This window comes from Lutra lutra, chromosome 6 (assembly GCF_902655055.1).
Source record: "Lutra lutra chromosome 6, mLutLut1.2, whole genome shotgun sequence".
Lineage (NCBI taxonomy): Eukaryota > Metazoa > Chordata > Mammalia > Carnivora > Mustelidae > Lutra > Lutra lutra.
The window spans coordinates 105,232,542-105,254,263 of record NC_062283.1 but is presented as its reverse complement, the minus strand read 5'-3'; the positions used below and the strand labels follow the sequence as shown (position 1 = coordinate 105,254,263).

General features: G+C 36.2%; 1 long non-coding RNA gene across 1 annotated transcript; it reads right to left on the bottom strand.

The window, feature by feature from the left end:
• Positions 1-13,453: 13,453 nt before the first annotated feature.
• On the bottom strand, positions 13,454-19,687 carry LOC125101868 (uncharacterized). The gene is made up of 3 exons (XR_007127961.1): positions 19,630-19,687; positions 13,834-13,893; positions 13,454-13,513 (listed from the first exon to the last, which is right to left on the bottom strand). It is a non-coding gene; the product is annotated as an uncharacterized LOC125101868 (long non-coding RNA).
• Between the last annotated feature and the right edge of the window lie 2,035 nt (positions 19,688-21,722).

The window sequence follows — 21,722 nt, the reverse complement described above, 5'->3', positions numbered from 1 at the left end:
TGTTGGCAAGGGAGAAGACAGCATGGCTGGTTTTTGGAGCTGCATGGGGCCAAAATGCTACACCCCCAACCTCTGCCACCACTGAGCTTAGGAAACTGCTTTGTCACATGCTTTTGTTCTGATACTGCTGAGAGACTGTTTTATGGACCCTAGTCCTGTATATCTTTAAACTTTTATGTGAAGAGGCTCCTTCTTTAAAAAAAAAAAAATCACATTTTACAGAGAAGAAGTGTGTAAAATGTGAAGAACTTGCCAATGGTCACCTAATATGGAAGTAATAGAAATATGATTTACAACTAGCTGTCCAAATTAGGAGTGTTTGTGTTTGAACAATTATGCTGCTTTTTTCCAGGTAATCCGTTACTGAACCAAGTTTCTCTGCAGAGATCTCTCTTCTCTTACAATTCCTCAGGAAAACAGATCCCTGGTAAACCAGACCCACCTTAGAATATCCAGAAATATCCAAGCAGGGCTTGATTACAGTATTTTCAGTATATGAATATTGAAAAATAGTTACCACCACTCCATTTTGGGCCTCTCTCTATTGGGCTTGTCCCAGCGGGAGGATCATATTTCCTACCTTTTGATGGTGGTCTTGGTCATGTGACCAGCTTTGGCCAATGAAACTTAATAGAATGGGTGTGGTGCATAAACAATGAATTTTGGAACACACACCAAAAAATTTAATTTAATTTAATTAAAAAAAAAAAAGAAATTGTTTGTGCTATTTCAGAGCAGAAGTTTGAAGAGTCAGCTCTATTTTCCCTCTGTTTCAAGACCAGAGTGTACAGATAGAATGTACCCTGGATCCCAGAGTGAAAAATATATGGACTAGAGCTGAAGTTGACCCAAAAAGACACAAGTAAGGGAAAAAGCATTGTTTCTGTAAGGCAGTGGAACGTTGGTATTGTTTATTATCAAGCATAACTTAGCTTAAGCTGGCTGAGAAAGGAGTTGGCACAGTTAGATCCCCAGGAAGGTCAGCTGCTACCTCTGTCTCTTTTGGATCTGATAAGGGATCATTCCTCAGCTATAGGGCCAAAAGCAATTATCTGCTCTCTGAAAATAGGGTTTAGCATTACTCAGATAAACTTAATAGGAAAGAGGAACTGATTTGTTGCAGTGAAGTAGAGGAAGAAGTCAAAGGTGCCTTGCACGTTTGCAGTGCATGCTCAATTACTAATTTACCTTCTCCCCCACTCTTTCTTGGTCAAGTCCACCGCAGTTTGGATCTTTAATGATGTTGATTCATTCTTGAAAACTTCATGTTAACAGACCTTTGACCATAAAATATGTAGGAACTAGATAAACCTGAATCTGCAAATTGCTAACTTTGTCACCTTAAGAATGTTAAGTATTGTTCAGATTCTCAAGACTGACTTGTCTGCCCATCCACTCGAAACTCCTACCTTCGGGACTTTCAGTTTTGTGATCTCAGCCAGAACAGCCTCAAGCATGTGGAAAACCCTCTCTTGCTTCACATTAGTTAGTGCATACAGGATTGTGTTTTCTTAAACACATGGGGGAAAAAAATCCAAGATTTAAGTATGAGATTATGGATGGTCTTTGCACAGGGAAAAGAGGCAGTCCAGACTTGTCTTTCTAGACAAAAGTAATTCCCCATGAAGTTCAGTCAAACTCCCTAGGGTCCTACATTTAGTAAAACATATTTCTTTAACTCACTATGTGATGCATATTTCTATTAAAGACTGCAAGAGGAAGGGAGGGAAGGGAGCTGGTGTTCTGACTGCTAACTACTTGCAGTGATATAATTCTTAATATCGCCTAACCATGGGTTAAATGGTTTTGTTATTCTCAGTTACAGGCTTTCCATTGTAAACTTCAAGTTATTAAGCTTGAAGATTACTTCAAGTTATTAGACATCATATTTTCATCTTTAGAACCTTAATGTCTAGCTCATCGTGGGTTATTTATAAATATTTTATTTTGATTCATCTCCAGAATAGAGTCAGATTCAGATTTGACTAATATTTACTAGATGCTGTTTACTAGACACACTGTACTAAGCACTTGGATGTGTTATTTTTACAAAATTCTTAGAAGTTATATAATGATTGTTACTTTTTAGCTAAAGAGACAGCATCTTTACATGGATGGAACTACAGGGTATTATGCTGAGCGAAGTAAGCCAATCAGAGAAAGATAACTATCATATGATCTCTCTGATATAAGGAATTTGAGAGACAGGGCAGGGGGTTGAGGAGGTAGGGACGGAAAAAATTGAACAAGATGGGATCAGGAGGGATAGACAAACCATAAGAGACTCTTAATCTCACAAAACAAATTGAGGGGTGCTGAGGGTTGGAGGGGTAGGGATAGGATGGTTGGCTTATGGACACTGGGGAGGGTATGGTGAGTGCTGTGAAATGTGTAAGTCTGATGATTCACAGACCTGTACCCCTGGGGCAAATAATACATTATATGTTAATAAAAATAACTTAAAAAACAAAAACAAAACAAACAAACAAAAAAGAAACATCACCTTTAGAGTATAAGTTATACAATGTCACATAATAAAAACAGAGTCAGATTTGAACCCAGGCCTCTCTGGGCCTGTGATTTCTTATTTTAACTATATTACAGTTTAAATTTATTATGAAAAAGACTACCCACATGAGTACCTTATGACCTTATCTTTTAAAAAGAAGGAAAACTAATTAACAGTTCAAAGTATCCTTCAAGATTTTTGTTTTAAGATTTTATTTATTTATTTGGCAGACAGAGATCACAAGTAGGCAGAGAGGCAGGCAGAGAGAGAGGAGGGGAAGCCGGCTCCCTGCTGAGCAGAGAGCCCAAAGTGGGGCTTGACCCAGGACCCTGGGATCACGACCTGAGCCGAAGGCAGAGACTTTAACCCACTGAGCCACCCAGGCACCCCTCCTTCAAGTTTTTTGAATAAATTTGAAACCCATTGGATTTTCAAGTTAATGCTCAAACCATAGTTTCTGAGAAAGCTCAAAAATTAAAACAGACTCTCAGGAAATGCTACTTGAACATTTATAAATTCCATGGCTGAGCCCAAGACAGGATCGTTGTAACTTAGTGGGCTGGCTCCTGCCCACACACTCAGGCAATAACCATCCCTGCCAGGTCATCACAGGTAAAACTCCCTAACCTTCAATTTCACCATGGAATGGCACTCAGGTATATGCTAGAAATATAAGATACTCAAAAAGACATGTTATTGCCCCTTTGCTGTCTATCCATCTGTCCCTCATGCTTTCTGTATGCTTAGGAGGTGGCTTCCTACGTGTGAACCTAAGAGCATTCATAGGTGACTATCCTTCAGTATACCTTGAGTAATGGGAGGACCTCTGTGAAACCTTCTGTGTGCTCCAGCGTATCCTGCTGTAGACCTGAGAACCAAAGTAAATACAGACTGTCATCAGTGGTCAGTCACCTGGGCCACAGACACTCATGCTGACTGAGGGACGGAAGAGGATCAACACAAGAGAGCTTGGGCTGTAGTTGAAAGAGAATGGCCTTGGGATTTGACAGATTCAACTTTCACCTCAGAGCTGCCACAGATTCTTTGTGTGACTGAGGAAATGTTCAGAAGGCTCATTCTCAGACAAGATGGAGGCTTGATGAACTTGAAATCACTTGGCTTAAAATTTCACCAAAATGCAAACAGCCCACCTGAGACAACAGAAACACTGATTATATTGCCAGTATTGATTTGTATGTAGTTTTCTCTGATGGAATTTTTCACCCTAGGTAGAAGATCCACCAAAAAGAGAAAGGTTACTTAGTGGCCTTTTCCTAAAGACAATGATTGAAGGTTAAGGGAACAGTGTCAAGAAAGGCAAGAATATGGAAGCTCATTAAGAGAGGGGGAAAAAAAAGAACAGAAGCTTAACATGCTGTGCCTTATAGAAAATAACTATACACCAGGTGCTTTGGCAAGAAGACAGCAAAAATTTTCAGAAATTTTGTAGACTGTCCCCTTTTATCCATTTTGTTATCAGTTTTTTATCTTTCCTTCATGATTCACATTTAAGCCCTTAAAATCTGAAAAGAAAGTGGTCTCTTGGAGGATCAGAAAGAAAAAGGTAGTCAGAAGCATTGCTTCTTGCCATTACAATACAGTTAAACTTGTAGGAGAAGGATCTTTTGGGAATGAGACATCTAGAGAGAGAAGAGAAGGGAATAACTCTCTAAGACCGATGGAACAGAAGGAAAATGAAGAAAGAGAACTGAGAAATAACGAGGCTCATGTGAGACAAGCAGGCAGTGCTCCTAGAAGATTACTTGCCATTTTTAAAACTGTGTTTTCTCTTCTTTAAAATGGGAACAATCACTCCTAGTGTTTCCTTACTATTAATTAGATCACATGTGTATTGTACCTAGAATTGTTCCTATCACATTATAATTCAGAGTAGAATTGGGCTTGGTACAGTCAGTAAATATTACTTCCTTTCTCTACAGTAAATGTTTATTTTTTGATTTGCTTATCTGTAGTGATGACACTTGCTTATTTTAAAGCTCAGTCCCTACTGGAGTCTTGTGACTTGTCTTTCTTTCAAATGAAACACAGAACAAGATAATAGACTGCCTCTGTTGTTTTGCTTCCCAAAGACTGTTTCTCAAGGCCTCATATACATATACCCATATCCCTCAAGATTCTTAGGAAAGAAGTGAAGTTCTTTAGGAAGTACATAGACTAATCTCTCTTTTCTGAAAGACCAGTGCAAGGGTACAAATGGAAGCTCTCATACCTTGTACCTAAATACTTAAAATTCAGAAATAAACAAACAAAAATATTAAAAAAAAAGAGACAGCCAACAAACTATTTTACGAATTATGTTCTATCTTCTCTTCTTGACAGAGTATCTTCATAATAAAAAAATTGTCAATGTATTAAGCAATGACTTTGACTTTATTAAAACTAATAAAAATACGTAATTTTTATTGCATATGTCTGGATGTTTTGTTGAAGAGACACTGATATTGAGATGAGTAACTTCAAAAAGACAAACATAATCATAATTTATTACACATTTGTTCCATAAAATTTACTTTCATTGCCTTCATTTTAACAAAATCACTAATTGTCTTGGTAAAAATAAAGATTTTTATATAATTTGTGCTCTACTGATTGTAATGCCTAATTAGGCAAACATTACAAAGCCATTTAAATTTTTAGATAGTTTTGTTTAATGATCTTAAGTTTGGAGAAACTACTTTGTTCAGACAGGAGCAACAAGATTTGTCAAAAGCCAAATTAAAGCCACACTTAAATCTGAAATGAAAAAAAAAATTTTTGGTATCATTTCAAACACAATAATTGGGCATATAAGATAAATTGTTGTTAAGCAAAAATATTATGAGATATTTTGATTTCATCATATAACTTTCTGTATTTTAACTTCCATAAATTCTTAAAGCAATCTCTCCATCCATCCATCCATACTACACTTCACAAATGTTGTCAGGATTATATATATACATAAATATATAGAGACATACACAAATACATAAAATTTTAGGGTACTGTGAATTATTTAATATTGCAGACTTTCTCAACTGCCATTTGTAAAATTTGCCAATTTGCAAGTATCTTTGGAACAACAAATTAGAAAACAGAGCAAGAAAATGGATGCTTCTGCATTGTTTTTATATTCCACAGGGAAAGGGAGGGAAAACTTAATGGGAAGACATCAGAGAGGAAGATAAACCATGAGAGACTCTTAATTATAGGGAACAAACTGAGGGCTGCTGGAGGGGAGGTGAGTTGGGGATGGGGTAATTGAATGATGGGCATTAAGGAGGGTACTTGATGTGATGAGCACTGAGTCTTATAAGCAACTGATGAATTATTGAGCTCTACATCTGAAAATAATGATGTACTATATGTTGGAAAATTGGATTTAAGTTAAAAAAAAAAAAAGGATGCTGACCACCACTAGACATAAGACTAGACATTTAGGGTTGTGGGTCATAGTGTACGAGCACTAGTGCTGGGTATTGAGTGACAGAGAACCCATTGGCATCTCAAAAAATCGATTTTGCATGTGTTTATGATATGTGAGGCCTTCTACAGTAGTGATTCCAAGATAGGGATCCTTGTGAGAAAGAATGTTATAATGTTAATAAAGTGGTCAAATTAGCTCATTGGGAAAGTGATGGGGCAGAAAGTTTTGATTGGATGGAGTGAGCCATGTGGCTATATGAGAGAAGAACATTCAAGGCTGAGGAAGTGGCCAGAGCAAAAGACATGAAGCTGGACGTGTGACAAGTATGTTGATGGATTGGTATGGATTCCAGTATGGGTCAAGTTTATGAGTAAAGAGAGTGGTAGGAAAAGGGAGGCCACAGGAGGGTTCAAATCAGAGGATTGACAGGATTTTATTTATGTGTGACAGCAGCAGCCAGAATCATGTTCCTAAAACAAAGCTCTGATCTTCTCCCCTCTTCTCCAACATTTAGTAATTCCCTACTACTTAAAAAATGAATAAATGTTCATTTGTTCTAGGCTAACTCTCAGGGACTTCCACAACCTATCTCTAATCTATCACCTGCTATCAACAGTCTCAGGGAACTATTTAAATTTAAATATTTGTTTTTTTCCTAAACATTCCCAGATCTTTTGCCCATGTGACTGTTCTCAAGACATTTCATCCAGTTAAGATGCCCATGTCTATCTCCATTAATGTTCTCCTCAAACACACCTCCTCCACTGCAGTCATCTTTGAAACTCTCAGCCAGAAGCAATCCGCACATCCAGAGTGTTCTGTTTTTGCTTCTATCCTACAGCAAAGATCATCTACTCTCTATCAGAATTATTATGTTCATGACTCAGGTCTTTTACTATCAAGTCAAGAAAGCTGCTTTATTTACCTTTAGGTTTCTTTCAGTATGTTGAACCTAATACATACTCAATGAATGTTTCTGAGTAAATGAAAGAATGAAAAATCTTTTCAGTTTAGCTCAAAATGAAGACAACATAATAGCTAATGCCATTGAATGCAGGAAAATGTCCATCAAGAGTTTAGATCTAGAATCTTGATTCTAGACTAAGGGCTCAAATATAGTCTGTTCTTCATTTCTAAGAATGTATCTCAGTGTGTGAAAAAAAATCTTTCATAGAATTGAGAAGGTTCTGTGTAAGAATTGTGTTTTTTTTTTCCCCAAATAACCTAAAGGTCAGTATTCGGTGTGCTATAATAAATGATCACATCGTACTTCATCTGATCATGTTTTAATGTTATGAAAATATCTCAATCCAAAGTAAACTTATAGGGTAAATTTCATGAAACACTATCTTACATTAGTAAATTTGAAAATACATTAATGATACATTTATAATGGAATTCAATCTCTGGAAGAACTTTTTGCCCATGGCCTTTTAATGAATCTTATTTTCCTTATGAATTGTTTTTCTATACAACTAAAGAATAATAATTCAATTCCATTAATTATTTTGAGTGATCAGAATAGTGTTAGGTTAATCACTGCTATTTTGTTATACTGAGAAATTTAATGTGACACAAAATCAAATCAGCTGTATAAATTTTGACAATTTATTGTAGTTATGGGTTTAAATTTTAAGCATTACATTTTAACTTATAGGATTTTATCTCTCTAGTTCCAGACTTATATTGGTTTCTTTAGAATATTGACTATTTTTTTATACTTGAATTGATAGTCCCTTATGTTACCCCCACAGAGATTTTAATTCCCTCATCTTTCATTAGCAAAACAAATTAGTCCAGTCCATATGCATTGAGATTTCGTTAACGAAGTGGAAATGTGTTTCATTGTCCCAGATAGTATATAAATCATGTCACTGTGTCTCTTCCTTTAAAGATAATTTGCTTTAGACACCATAAACTTGTATAACACTATTGGTGAGAAACCAGTATTATGCAGTTATTTCAATGAAGTTGAGTGCTTGGAAAACACAAGACCATTAGTTTTTTAACATACTTAGAGATGGTAGCTAAATGACATCCCAAGTGATAGAGAGTTTGTTTCTGGTGAGGAATAAAGTGCACAATTTAACTAACAAGAGAAATACCACAGAAGAACAAGGTTAGAAAAAGTCAAATTGTCAGAGAGAAAGAGCAAATATAGTATCAAAATAATGAGTTCTTAGAGACAGCAATATCCATTTGTGTCAAACTGAAAACTTTCAGCCACATACAGTAAGATACTGTTAGAATTTTAGTATTTTTATGAATAGATGGTTTTCTCCTTTCCCTCAGGTCTTGATTCTCAGAGTCAATTATTTCCATTTGGCACTGGAGGTCCATGAGGAGAATGTGGAAGGGATGGAGCTGGTGATATTTCAGATCCTCCAACATCAGTATGAAATATTTCCAAAGCTAGCACACGCTTCCTTGTTATTTAATTATGCTAATTGAGTCTTCCTTGCTTTTCTCTATTACAGTACAGATTCAGTTCTATTATTTTAGCATTTCACAGGACAGGACTTCCAAGGCACCAGGATAGGAAGAAAAAATTATCCAACATGTCTTATTAATTCCACAGTGATTAAACAAAAATTATTTGCAGTCCCTTTTGGGTAGATAAAATAGTTATGAGAACTTTCAGCCATTATTTAAGTAATTTTGATATGGTTATAAAATATTCTAATTATTAATACTGAAACCATCAAATTGATTGGAAAAGTTATCTTCACTTAATGTTTAAATGTAGCCCTCCCTGAAATACACAGACTTTAAGAAGTAGAAAATAACTTCCAGGAATCACAAGGATTGAAACAGTTGTAAACTACTTACCACAAAGTTGTCTTAAGAAAAATTACTTCTATTGAAATGCTTTAAGAATGTAAAATTACAGGGGCGCCTGGGTGGCTCAGTGGGTTAAAGCCTCTGCCTTCGGCTCAGGTCATGGTCCCAGGGTCCATGGATCGAGCCCCACATCGGGCTCTCTGCTCAGCAGGGAGCCTGCTTCCTCCTCTCTCTCTCTGCCTGCCTCTCTGCCTACTTGTGATCTCTATCTGTCAAATAAATAAATAAATAAAATCTTAAAAAAAAAAAAAGAATGTAAAATTACATATTAAAATAAATAATTCACTCTTTTTCTAAGAAGAATATGTTTTGCATTTAGTTTTACATATCATGGTGCTTTATATAAAATGATGTACCAGGAAGAGATGATGAAAAGTGCAATGGAGCTCTCGGATTCTCCTCCCTCCCTATACTACCATCAACCTCTTCAGCAACCTTTAGGTTGCAGGTCACTCTCACATCAGCTCCTTAAACTGAAACTGAACAGCTTGGATGAAGTCATTGCTTTCTTAGCTTTGTGTTTAGAAGTGTAGGTTTCCACATAAGAGTGTCAGAATGGTGAATGGTGGTGTATGGGAGAAGTGGCAGGTTGAATAGCAGGTTCAATCCTCACATCAAAAAAGGCAGCCCCACTTTGTCCTTTTATTTTGGGACTTCACTTATAATTTTTTGGGGGAAAACAATTATCCCACTAAAAATTGCTTACAAACCACAATTTTTCTTTATACCTTAAATTTAGTTTACAATTATCTTTATTAATTAGCATACAAGGCTGATATGTGATAGACACAAACTTTGTGAAGGTAGAACAGACAAAGGGAGATGGTAAAGAATCATTTGAATATAAATGAAGAATGAGACTTTTAAAACATTTTTTTCTGAAAATTTTATTCCATAAGATGTTTTCATGGTCAAATAAACTTAGAAAGCACTATAAATCTCCTTCAGATTTACAGTGTACATTAACTTATTAAAGACCCTGGTAATTCTTTTATATTTTGTTCAATACAGAGTTCCCCAGTCTTATTAGATGACAGAGCTTCATTTTAGCATATCTGTTACTCATTTATGGAAACACGCTGCCATAGGGAAATAGAAGTGAGGCAGAAAGAAGATACTTTATTTTCCACTGTCTCTGTAGCCAATACATGGTGAAATCATCCAGAACATTAGTGAACTTTACATTCTCTTATTTTCTGACATGGATATATTGGGTTCTTGCTACAGCATCCGTGCCAAATACTGCCTGACATACTGACACAGAAGCTTCCAATATTGCTTAAAGATGACTTAATGCAGAATATATTACACAGGACTATAGACTGAACAAATAATTGTGAGTTTCTTTTCATGTCATGTCTTTTTAATAATAGGAAGGGAATCCATTTACAGACAGGAAAAATACTCAGTTGCCATAGAAAAGATATGTGTTCCTTAATAAAGGAAAATCAACTGAAGGCTTCAGATAAGAAAATCCCATTAATTAGTGGTTTCTACAAAGTATTGATTGGTCTTCTCAACTTGAAAATATTAAAAGCATTTAGCTATTAATCTAATTACAGGTTATGTTAATCAAGCTTGTTTCTTGCCTATATGGTATGCAACAGCATAATTTTATCTAAACTAGCATAAATTATTATGATTGTGAATTGAATTCTATTGGAGCAGAAGAGGTAGAAAGGAATCAATTGTCAGTTCAATAAGTCACAAATGTTATTCTTTTGATAGTCCACTATTTTATACATTAGTAATAAATATCCAAACAAGAATAATATTTTAAAATACAATTAGATATACTGCCCAGATTATTGGACGAGATAGTAAAAGACATTAGATTTTTCCTATCCTAATCTAAGGAAGACATTACTTATTTTTTTCAAAAATTTTTAATTTGAGATATAGCACACATAGAGCATGATACTCAAAGCTTAAACATACAGCATAGTGAGTTTTTAAATATGGATACAATAGAGAACCACCAATTAGATCGATGTATAGAACATTTCCAGCACCATACAAACTTCCTTAGGTCCCATTCTTAATGGATACCCACCTGCAACACCACCAAGATAATGATAACCATCATTCTGATTTTTTTCATCGTGGATTAATTTTGTTTGTTCTTGAACTTCATATAAATGAAACCATACAGTATCCCATATTGACCTATATTTGTGTCTGGCTTTGTCACTATGTTCATGAAATTCATTCATAAAAAAAAACAGTTATATATATTCCTGGACAGGTCCTTTGTAGAATACCACTTACATCGCTTGGAGTGGAATTTCTTCGTCATAGGTAGATATAGGTATAATCTTAGTAAATAACATCAAACAGTAGTTTTAGTGGATGCTGCATTTTTATTAGGAAAAAGACCATGTTAATCAATGTTACCAATTTAAAGGACCCCTTAGATTAATTAATTGGAGATGACCCAGGGACAAAGTGACTTGTTAAAATTCGTGTAACTCAGGGCGCCTGGGTGGCTCAGCGGGTTAAGCCGCTGCCTTCGGCTCAGGTCATGGTCTCAGGGTCCTGGGATCGAGCCCCGCATCGGGCTCTCTGCTCGGCGGAGAACCTGCTTCCTCCTCTCTCTGCCTGCCTCTCTGCCTGCTTGTGATCTCTCTCTGTCAAATAAATAAATTAAAAAAAAATCTTTAAAAAAAAATAAAATAAAATAAAATTCGTGTAACTCACAAATGCCGTATCTTGATCTGAGACTCCCCCTTCTTGTTCACCACCACGCCCTGCCCCCCCCATTCCTATATTCCTCCTTGAGCAGCAGCCTCACACATAGGTAGAACTTGAACTTCAGAGTCAGGGAAGGTTGGATTCAAATCCCTTTTCTGCAACCCTCCATCCCCACTCTTGATCACCACCATTGTACTTGATGCAAATTAACTTTCAAATTGTTGTGAGAATTAAATGAGTTTATGTATGCAAAAAGCCTGAGGTAAAATAGGGGCTCAGAATTCTTTATTCTTATTGCTCTACATTCTGCTGCTTCCTGATATATATCCTTAGGCATATTACTTAAGGATTTAGAGTCTGTAATTCTTTATTTTTAAAGTGGCCATAATTCTATCTCTTTTGCCAATTTCATATAATCCTTGTGAGGATTAACTGATAATATAATAAAAAAAATTCTCTTACCTCATGCCTAAAGACTCACATTTGGGAAATAGAAAAAGCTAGATCCAGGGAGGAATTAAAAATTATATATCAACATTTTATTTAATGTAAATTCAAATCTGTATTTATTTTTCAGTCTTTAATTTCAGGTCAGGGCTTTTCCTTTGGCTAAGGGTCCACTTTGGCATCCAGACTGTCTTTGTTGTGTAGAAAATACCCACAGGGTGAAGTCAGTGAAAATGTTGGAGTAGGGACATCTGGGGACCATTGCTCCCCAGAAACACCTAAACACTTGTCAAAAATTGTCAAAACTAACCTCACTGGAATGCAGGAAGATAGTCAATGGTTTACAACAACTGAGAGGATGCTTAACCAGGAGAAAGGTCACTGAAACAAGATCAGATAGTTTAACTAACCTCAATCCACCCTCTGCACTGGTGCACCAGTGATCTTGAAGATGTCCCTACCGTAGCCACCTGGGTCCAGAGGCAACAGAGGAGGCTTTGTTCCCAAGGAATTGTGCTTATCTGGTTTTTCCTGACCGGGAGTTTCCCTTTGTTTTGCCTAACTCGGAACTCTACAAGGCTGAACAGTAACACAGCCCTCAAAAACGATAAAAGCCAAATGAACAAGCCACTGCTGCCTAGTATGAAAAAGAACAGTAGGGATAAACAACAGACATGCCAAAAGCCTGGGAGGAAAAGCTGAACAGTGAGGTGTTTTGGGGAGAAAAGGACATTTGAAAAATTTCCGCGCATACGAAGGGACATACAAATGTACAACGTGCACAGAATTAAGACACATCCTCAGAAAAGATCATAAACTTTCAACTGTAGGTGACCTTGAGGATCAGTGCAAGCCGGAAGTATAGACTAAGAAAGTTGTAAATGACCTGGAGAAGTATTTAAGGAATGCTACAACACAGAGCCAATAGGAAAAGACTTGGACGGTAATTTTTAAATTTCTTTTTTCTTTTTTGTTCGCACATCATAAATGTCCACTTTTTGACAAAAAATTGTGAAACGTGCAAAGAAGCAAATATGGACCGAACATAGGAGAAAAAAAGTTGAACAAAAACTGTCTTGAGTAAGAACAGATATTGGATGTAGTAGACAAAGACTTTACTTACATCAACTCTCTTAAATATGCTCAAGTATCTAAGGGAAACAATGCACATATAGTTAAAGGGATGGGAAAACAATGGCTCAGCAAACAGAGAATACTCAATAAAGAGAAATTATGAAAAAGAATGCAGTAGAAATTATGGGGCAGAAGACTACAATAGTTGAAATGAAAAATACACTAAAGGTGTCCAACAGCAGATTTGAGCAATGAGATGAAAGAATTAGCTAAGTTGATGGCAGGGCAAATGAAATTATCCAGCTTGAGGAGCAGAAAGAAAGTATGATAAAAAGTGAATACGATACCTGATTAGCTCAGTCAGTTACATGTCTCCTTTTGGTTCAGGTCATGATTCTGTGGTCCTGGAATCGAGTCCTGCATCTGTCTCCTTGCTCAGTGGGGAGTCTGCTTCTCTCTCTACCTCTCCTTCTGCCCCCTTAAACCACTCGTGCTCTCTCTCTTTCTCTCAAATAAATAAAATCCTTTAAAAAAAAAAGGAAAGAAAAAATAAGAGGATTTGAACAATGTATATATAAAACCTTTCACCCAACAACAATAAAATACACTTTCTCTTCATGTGCACATGGAACATAAAATTCAGTAAATTTTTAAAAGATTAAATTATACAAAGCATCTTCTCTTACTATATAGACTTAAATTAGAAATCAATAACAGAAGGAAATTGGAAAATTCACAAATATGTGTAAATAATATACACTCTTACATGACCAATGCATCAAAGAAGAAATCACAAAGAATGTAAAAAAATACCTTGAAGGAATGAAAGCACAATGCAACATACCCAGACTTAAGGAGATTCAGGAAAACCACTGTTTGGAAGGCAATTTATAGTTGTAAATGCCTATGGAAAAAGGAATAAAAGATCTCAAATCAATAAAGTAACATTTACACTCTAAGGAACGAGCAAAAGAGGAGAAAATTAAACCCAAAACTAGCAGCAGAAAGGAAATAAGAAAGATTAGTGAAGAGATATATAAAATAGAGAATAGGAAAATGACAAGAGATCATGAAGGAAAACAAAATTTGATTCCTTGGAAGATTGACAAAATTGACAAATATTTAGCTAGGCCAACTAAGAGAAAAGGAATGAAGGCACTGGTAACTAATTAAAAATGAAAGTAGGAACATTACTACAAACCTTACAGAAATAAAAGGAATTATGAGATAATACCATCACCAATTCATAACCTAGATGAAATGGACAAATTCCTAGAAACACAAAGACTATCATAACTGACTCAAGAAGAAATTTAAAAAGATCTGAAAATACCTATATTGAATTCTATGAAATATTTAGAGAAGAATTAATACAAATCATTCTGAAGCTTTTTCAAAAAATAGAGGAGAAAGAGACATTTCTTAATATATTCCGTACAGCCAGTATTATTCTGATCCCAAGGAGCAAATGTTCATGAACTTAGATTGACAACTGTTCCTTAGCTATAACATCAAAACACAAGCAATCATTTTTCAAAATATTAAACATATAATTACTATAAGACCCGGTAATTTCTCTTCTAGAAATACACCCAAAAGGCTTGGAAACAGGTACTCAAACAAATAATTTGTACAGAAATGTTCATAGCAGCACTATTCACAATAGCCAAAAGGCGAAATAACCAAATGTCCATCAAAAAATGAATGTATAGGGGCGCCTTGGTGGCTCAGCGGGTTAAGCCGCTGCCTTCGGCTCAGGTCATGGTCTCAGGGTCCTGGGATCGAGCCCCGCATCGGGCTCTCTGCTCAGAAGCCTGCTTCTTCCTCTCTCTCTGCCTGCCTCTCTGCCTACTTGTGATCTCTCTCTGTCAAATGAATAAATAAAATCTTAAAAAAAAAAGAATGTATAAACAAATGTGGTATATATCCATACCATAAAATATTATTCAGCTATAAAAAAGAATGAAGTACATGTGATACATGAAAGAATGTTGAAAACATTATACAAAGTGAAGGAAGCCAACATATAATAGACCACATATTGTACAATTCTATTTGTATGAAATATCCAGAATAGGCAAATCCACAGTGACAAAAAATAGATTAATGTTTGCTGGGTTCTGAGAGGGGAAGATAATGGGGAGTGACCTCTTAATAGTATGAATTATCCATTGGGGGTGATGAAAAACATCTGAAACTAGATATTAATGAGGATTGCACATGCTATGAACACGCTTAATGCCAATGAATTGTACGTTTTAGAATGGTTAAAATTGTCAATTTTATGTGATATGTATTCTACCACAACAAAAAGAAATATAAGAAAAAAACCATAATGCATTATTTTTAACTGGCAGCTTTGTGTTTTGTAAAATAATGGGAAAAAACAGGGAAACTTGGGAGGCAATTTGACAAATCATTCTAAATATTTTCTTTCCGCCAATCTTTTACAGTTGTTTTGCTCACACATAGTTTGACTAAAAAGTTGGAAGCAATCATTCCAAAGCCTTCCAGTGAGCTTTTAATATGAACAACACTCTCTTTTTGCACTTTCATTTTATTCATTTTCATAGAATTTAATTAGAATATTTAAGCATATTTATATATGTTAACAAACATGTTTATAGAGACATGTGACTATAATAAGTAGCTTGGCAAAGAAATGAAACAGATTGTTGGTAAGCGGCCCAGACCTCGAAGCAGAGGCAGGTGAGTACGTTGAGGAACATGTTCCTACCATGTTCTGGGCACCACGGGCAGATACCACTGAATTTTTACAGAGAGGATGAGGAGTGTGGATAATCCAGGAAGTCGGTCAAAAGAGCTTCAGTTGTGGTTACTATACTAGTGAGCCTTGGTTCACCAAGCCTTTTTCTCCTCTACTATGTGAACTTTAAGAATGCGAAGACCTTACCTACATCATTCCTAACTGGGCCTTTGGTGGCTATAAATACTCCCTGGCACATAATCAGGTCTCAAAAAATATCTATGACCAAGAAATGACTCAACAAAAGTGTTTTACTCATTTAACAAGATGGGATAAGAACTATGAGAAAGTGTTTGAAAATATGTGCACTCTATTTCATATGCTTTATATTTCTTTTCGCTTTGCAGCTCCTGTCTTCCTGTAGTAGGTACTTGTGTAGAACATGCTCTTTCAGTCAGCAGTGATTTATAAAAGAGCTGCACAGTTCTCTCAGGAAGCCACAAGACACAATGAATGGCACTTTTCATTATTTTATAAGTTCAATTATAGGGCCAGCATTTTACAGGGCAATAAGACAATGAAAAAATTAAAGTAGAACTTACACATTATCATAACTTGTGTGCGCCAACTTGCTTTTCTACCTCAGCTTTGCTTTACAATCTCAGCTTTGCTTAACGATTCTATTAAGCCGGAAAGCCATCAAATGTGGTGGATATGGGTACCCATAGTCTAGCTGACCAAAGGGTAAGAGATACACTTATTTCTAAAAAGCGTTTCCATTCTTATCCCTGTTTTTAGTTACTTCAACTTTTTAAAAAATGCTTGTTTTTCTTGAACTGTTATTTGTGTAGTCAGACCAAGGGCAAACTCTCTTCAGGGCTAGTGAGGGAGGAAAAACAAAATTACTTCAGCTATTTCCAAGGAAGGAAAACATATACTATGTATGTCTTTTATTTTAGTTAAAGTAAGAAGAGACATCTGAGGCACCCTCAGCATTTTGAAAGTCATCCAGCGTGCCTATCCCAAAGGCAGTGTGGATGGTGGAAAAAACAGAAGCCTTGAACCAGAAAATCTTGATTTCTGTAAAAATGTTGCCACTTCTTGGCTGTGGGATCTTGGACAAGTTCTTTTACCATGCTTGGCCTTGTTTTCCAAATTCATAAATGTGGAAAGTAATAATACACTTGTGGAAGTCGTAGTAAAATAGTCGTATGATAGCTTTACAAGATAATGTTGACATTAGTTATTATTTTGTAAAGTTCTCATATATGAACATGAAGAATGTGCTGACTTAATACAAATGCATACAATACCAGTTTCAGTCTCACTCTTCACCTCCCACAAAATTTGACAGCTTTTGGTATGGTGAGATAGCCATTATTTTCCAAGTGCTGGCAAGTCCCGCTTATTTTATGCTACAAACAATACAGAATCTACAAACAATTTCAGAATCTACCCGAATTTCAAATCATACTGTTTAACTGATCTACTCCCAGTTGCCCAGAGGCGGGGCAGCATTGTCTCAAGTTTAGGTCTGCTGATCTCTGAATTATCACTTACCTTTCACTTCTGGTTGTGGATTTTGCAAAAACTTCAGCCTACACTTGGGTCCTGGACTCATAGCCACGTCTAGAAACCCCAACTTGGCCTGAGCTCTGGGATACAAAACCTTCCGTAGATTGAGGGTCATTATTCATTTTCAGTCTTGCTTTGCCTACCAGTTTTGCCACTGTCCTATACCATTTAGCTAATGGCTGCAGCAGTTCTCACATACACAAATATAAAAATGTGGTGGGTTAACCAAACTTCTATCTAAAAATTTCGAACACAGGTGGCCCCCAGCTAATGATGGTTCAACTTACAATTTTCCAACTTTATGATGAAACAAAAGTGGTTCACATTCAGTATAAACTGTACCATTCTGGAATTTTGAGTTTTCATCTTCTCCTGACACTCTCTTGTGATACTGGATAGCAGTGGTTCCCAGTCAGCCCCTCGATCACAAGGGTAAACAAGTGACATACCTCCAACCATCCTGTACCTATTTTTCACTTTCAGTCCAGTAGTCTATCATTTTTTGAGTATTCGATCAATTTATTTATTATAAAATAAGCTTTGTGTTACATCATTTTGCCCAACTATAGACCAATGTAAGGGCACATGTAAAGTAGTGTAGGCTAAGCTATGATATTTGGTGGAATAGATATATTAAATGCATTTTCAATTGAACTATATTGCCATGGGTTTATCAGGAGGCAACCCCACCATAAGTGAAGGAAGATCTGTATAAAGATGTTTAGTCTAACAGGAAGACCACAGGTATAGCCAAGTTTTACATAGAATGAGTTGGCTCTTAAAAAATATATGAGCTTTATTTTACTTTCTCCACAAGAGGACAGCTCCCTTTCTTTCCGCCTACCTACTTTGACAGAGCATGACCTCTTCACAGCCCTATGACACACAGACGTCTACTCATTATGAGTCACGGTCTTCTACTGATGCCAAGAAAGAACTCCATAAAGTAACAACTTTTTTAGAAAAAAAAAAAAAAAGCAGCAAAATGGAATTTTCAGCAAATTATTTGACCTCATTTTCATAGGACTATTTAAATTCTTCATAGAAGTTGTTTGAGACATTACCATGTTGAAGAAAGACATGCAAAAACAACTACATTATTGAAGTGGACTGAGTTTTAAGGTTGAAATTTACTTTAGTAGGGCAGAGTAAATGAAAGGAACAGATTTTAGTCAGAACATAATCCAATATCCATAAATAAAACACTACTCCGACCAACATTATGGAAACAGAACAAGAAGGAATTTTTACATTCAGAAAATATGCAGACTTTCTGCAGCAGTATTCTTTATAGGAATAGATGACAGTGAAACTCAAAAGTGTGATTCTATAACACCCTGATTTGAATATGCAATTGCTTTCTCTGTGAAGCTTAAGATATGTTACATTCTCATAACTGAGCATCCTTTTTATAAACCAAAATGGCTGATTTTAAAATGTCATGTTATTGAAAACTTCTTTCAGAATATCACCAGGGAAATTAAATATTTAACAGAAACTCTATGTTCCTATGAATACCTTACGAGAGAGTCTCAAGCTCTTTGCTGTTTCTTGCGGGAGAAACAGCAAGAGAAATTCAGCTGGAGCTACACCGTTCATTGCATCAAGAACCCTAGACATCCAAATCAAAGGATATCTTACTATCTTCTAATCCTTTCTGCAATTCTTTTTGGTTTACAAAAGTTAACTCCTTTGGTTTACTTAATGATTCTTCAGTAGACAATTTATTCAATGAAATATGGGTTTGTTTCTAAGTCAGAGAGAGGGAATTACAGACCCTTCAAATGAGATAGGGCCAAGGGGTGACTCCAACTTTATTCCCCAGCTAGTTTTATTCTAGGTGGGCATAAAAATGTGGGAAAAGGTAAGAAGGTTATCAAAGGACAACACTGAGCTCAGATTGCTATAAAAGATGATCAGTCTTCAATACTAAAGAAATTTCACAACAAAACAATCTTAGAGCTAAACTTTTTTTTTTTTTAATTAAATATCTCAACTGGAAAAGAAAGATTCTATCATTATGGTGGCAAATTAAGTAAATTCATTTTTTAAATTGAAAGTCCATGATTAAGACTTTGTCAATCAAGACATAGTTCTATGAAGAATCACAAGGAGGAGAAATATAAAGAGAAGGAAAATAGGACAAGGAGTAGGTAATTGAGAAAAAAATTGTGCATGCTTTCTCTCATAAAAGTAAATAAAATACAAAGCATTGCTTCATGCAAAGGGAAAAACAAAGCAATGAAAATGGAACCTATTTTACTGTGATTGTGAAACTGAGAAAGACAAATTTGAGAATAGTGAAGTATAAAAAAATAATGACGGAATCCAGTGGCCAGTTATGGAAATGGCACTTACCCTGAAGGAATGTCTGGAAAAGTGTTTCCAGTAGAAGCTGGTGAATGGCTGTGCCCCTAGTGAAAATGAAAGTAGGGAGCTACAGCCAGCCAAGGGAGGAGCATCAGAGGGAACATTCCGCTGGCCAGGACAGATGATGAAAGCTGAGCAGCCACACTCAGTGCCAGGTCTGGGACAGTCTGGAGAGAGAGGAAGCCAAGGTGGAGCCCGAGCCGGTAGGAAAAAAATATCCAAAACCCTAGTTATAAAAAGCAAAACCAGAAAGGTCACTTAGGTACCTTCTTACTCTTTAGCTTATGGATATAATTGTGGAATATTAACCTAAGGCTTAGGAAAAGCATACCTTTGATGATGTGACCAAAACTAAATTAGGGGGAAGTAAAGGGAATCTGAGCACTTCCTTTATTTAGAGAGAAGTCACATAGAGCGTGTTCTTTGCTAATATGGGGTAGATTTTAGGAATACAAAGATGAAAAGGAAGTCAGGGGAAGAATGGGTTTCAATAAGGAGAGACAGGATCATCATTATTAAATACCGCAAAGAAATCAAGCTTAAATGTGTCCACTGGATTTGGGAAGCAGAAAGTGATGGGTGATCTTAGCAGAAGCAGTTTTAGTGAATGGCAGACACAGAAAGATTGTAGTAAACTGAAAAATAATTTAGTTGTGGGTTTATTAAAAAAAAAAAGAAAGAAAAAGAAGCTTACATAATTTTTCCTTGTTCCTGGTAGAAAGGAGAGGGGGAAAAAACAGAACAGGGGTGCCTGGGTGGCTCAGTGAGTTAAGCTTCTGCCTTTGGCTCAGGTCCTGGTCTCAGGGTCCTGGGATCAATCCCCTCAAGGGGAAATCTCTGCTCAGCAGGAAGCCTGCTCCTCCCCACTTGTGATCTCTGTCTGTCAAATAAATACATAAATGCATAAATCTTTAAAAAACAAACGACCAAACAAAAGACCAGAACAGACATAGAGTGACCTTCCTTCTTTTCTTCCTTCCTTCCCTCTTTCCTTCTGTCCTCCCAAGATTTGGAAACTCCTTCTCATGCTATCCATTCTAAATAAAGAATAAGATTGAGGTTATTATTCAGATAAATTAAGATGGAAATACAAAAGTATATGTTTTTCTTTAGCCATATGTTTAAGCCATATAAATAAGAGAAAATTGTATTTTCGAACGATGTTATTATTGCCGCACTTCCACATTTTACTTTGCTTTTGTGGACCTGACATTGGTATAAACCGTTCTTATAAAAAGCAGTTTGTTTTAAAAATAAAACATTCAGGGGCACCTGGGTGTCTCAGTGGATTAAGCCGCTGCCTTCGGCTCAGGTCATGGTCTCAGGGTCTGGGATCAAGCCCCGCATTGGGCTCCCTGCTCAGCCGGGAGCCTGCTTCCTCCTCTCTCTCTGTCTGCCTTTCTGCCTGCTTGTGATCTCTCTCTGTCAAATAAATAAATAAAATCTTTTAAAAAATAAAATAAAATAAAAAATAAAATAAAAATAAAACATTCAAACTAAAAAGGGATACTTTTCCTGTACAATTTAACAACAGTTTTGAAGCACTGTCATTAGAAGCTGTAAATCTTATAGCTGTACTCCCCTCATTTAAAGTGTCAATAAAAATAATGGTAAGCTGTAAGGAGGCCTCAAACCCTAAGCAAATAGTAGACATTTCGTAGTGCTGAAAATTTTAGCCCTGAGAATATTTAGTGTTTAGAAGCAGACATAATGGGAACCTAGGAAAAATACAGGATTTAAAAACCTTATGTGACCTTCTCCTCTAATTGAGCCAAATACATAAATTATAGCACCATCGAATCCAGAGGAGGAAATGGCCTATTAGGTCACCTAGTATTTCCCCTGCTAAATCTGAACAGTTCCCTACAGCATATTTTCTAACACTGTAAGTCTGGTTTTGAAAGTTTCACGTGATAACACTTGTCACCACGTCCTTAAAAAGCTATTAATCTAGTCGTGCTTCAAAGGAGGTCTCTAATCATGTTGAACAAGAAGCTTTCTTTCCTTAACATGATTCCACCAGCTTCCCTGCCTGGCACCCATCTCCAACAGGCTCCCTCTTCCTTATTCTGAGGATTTGA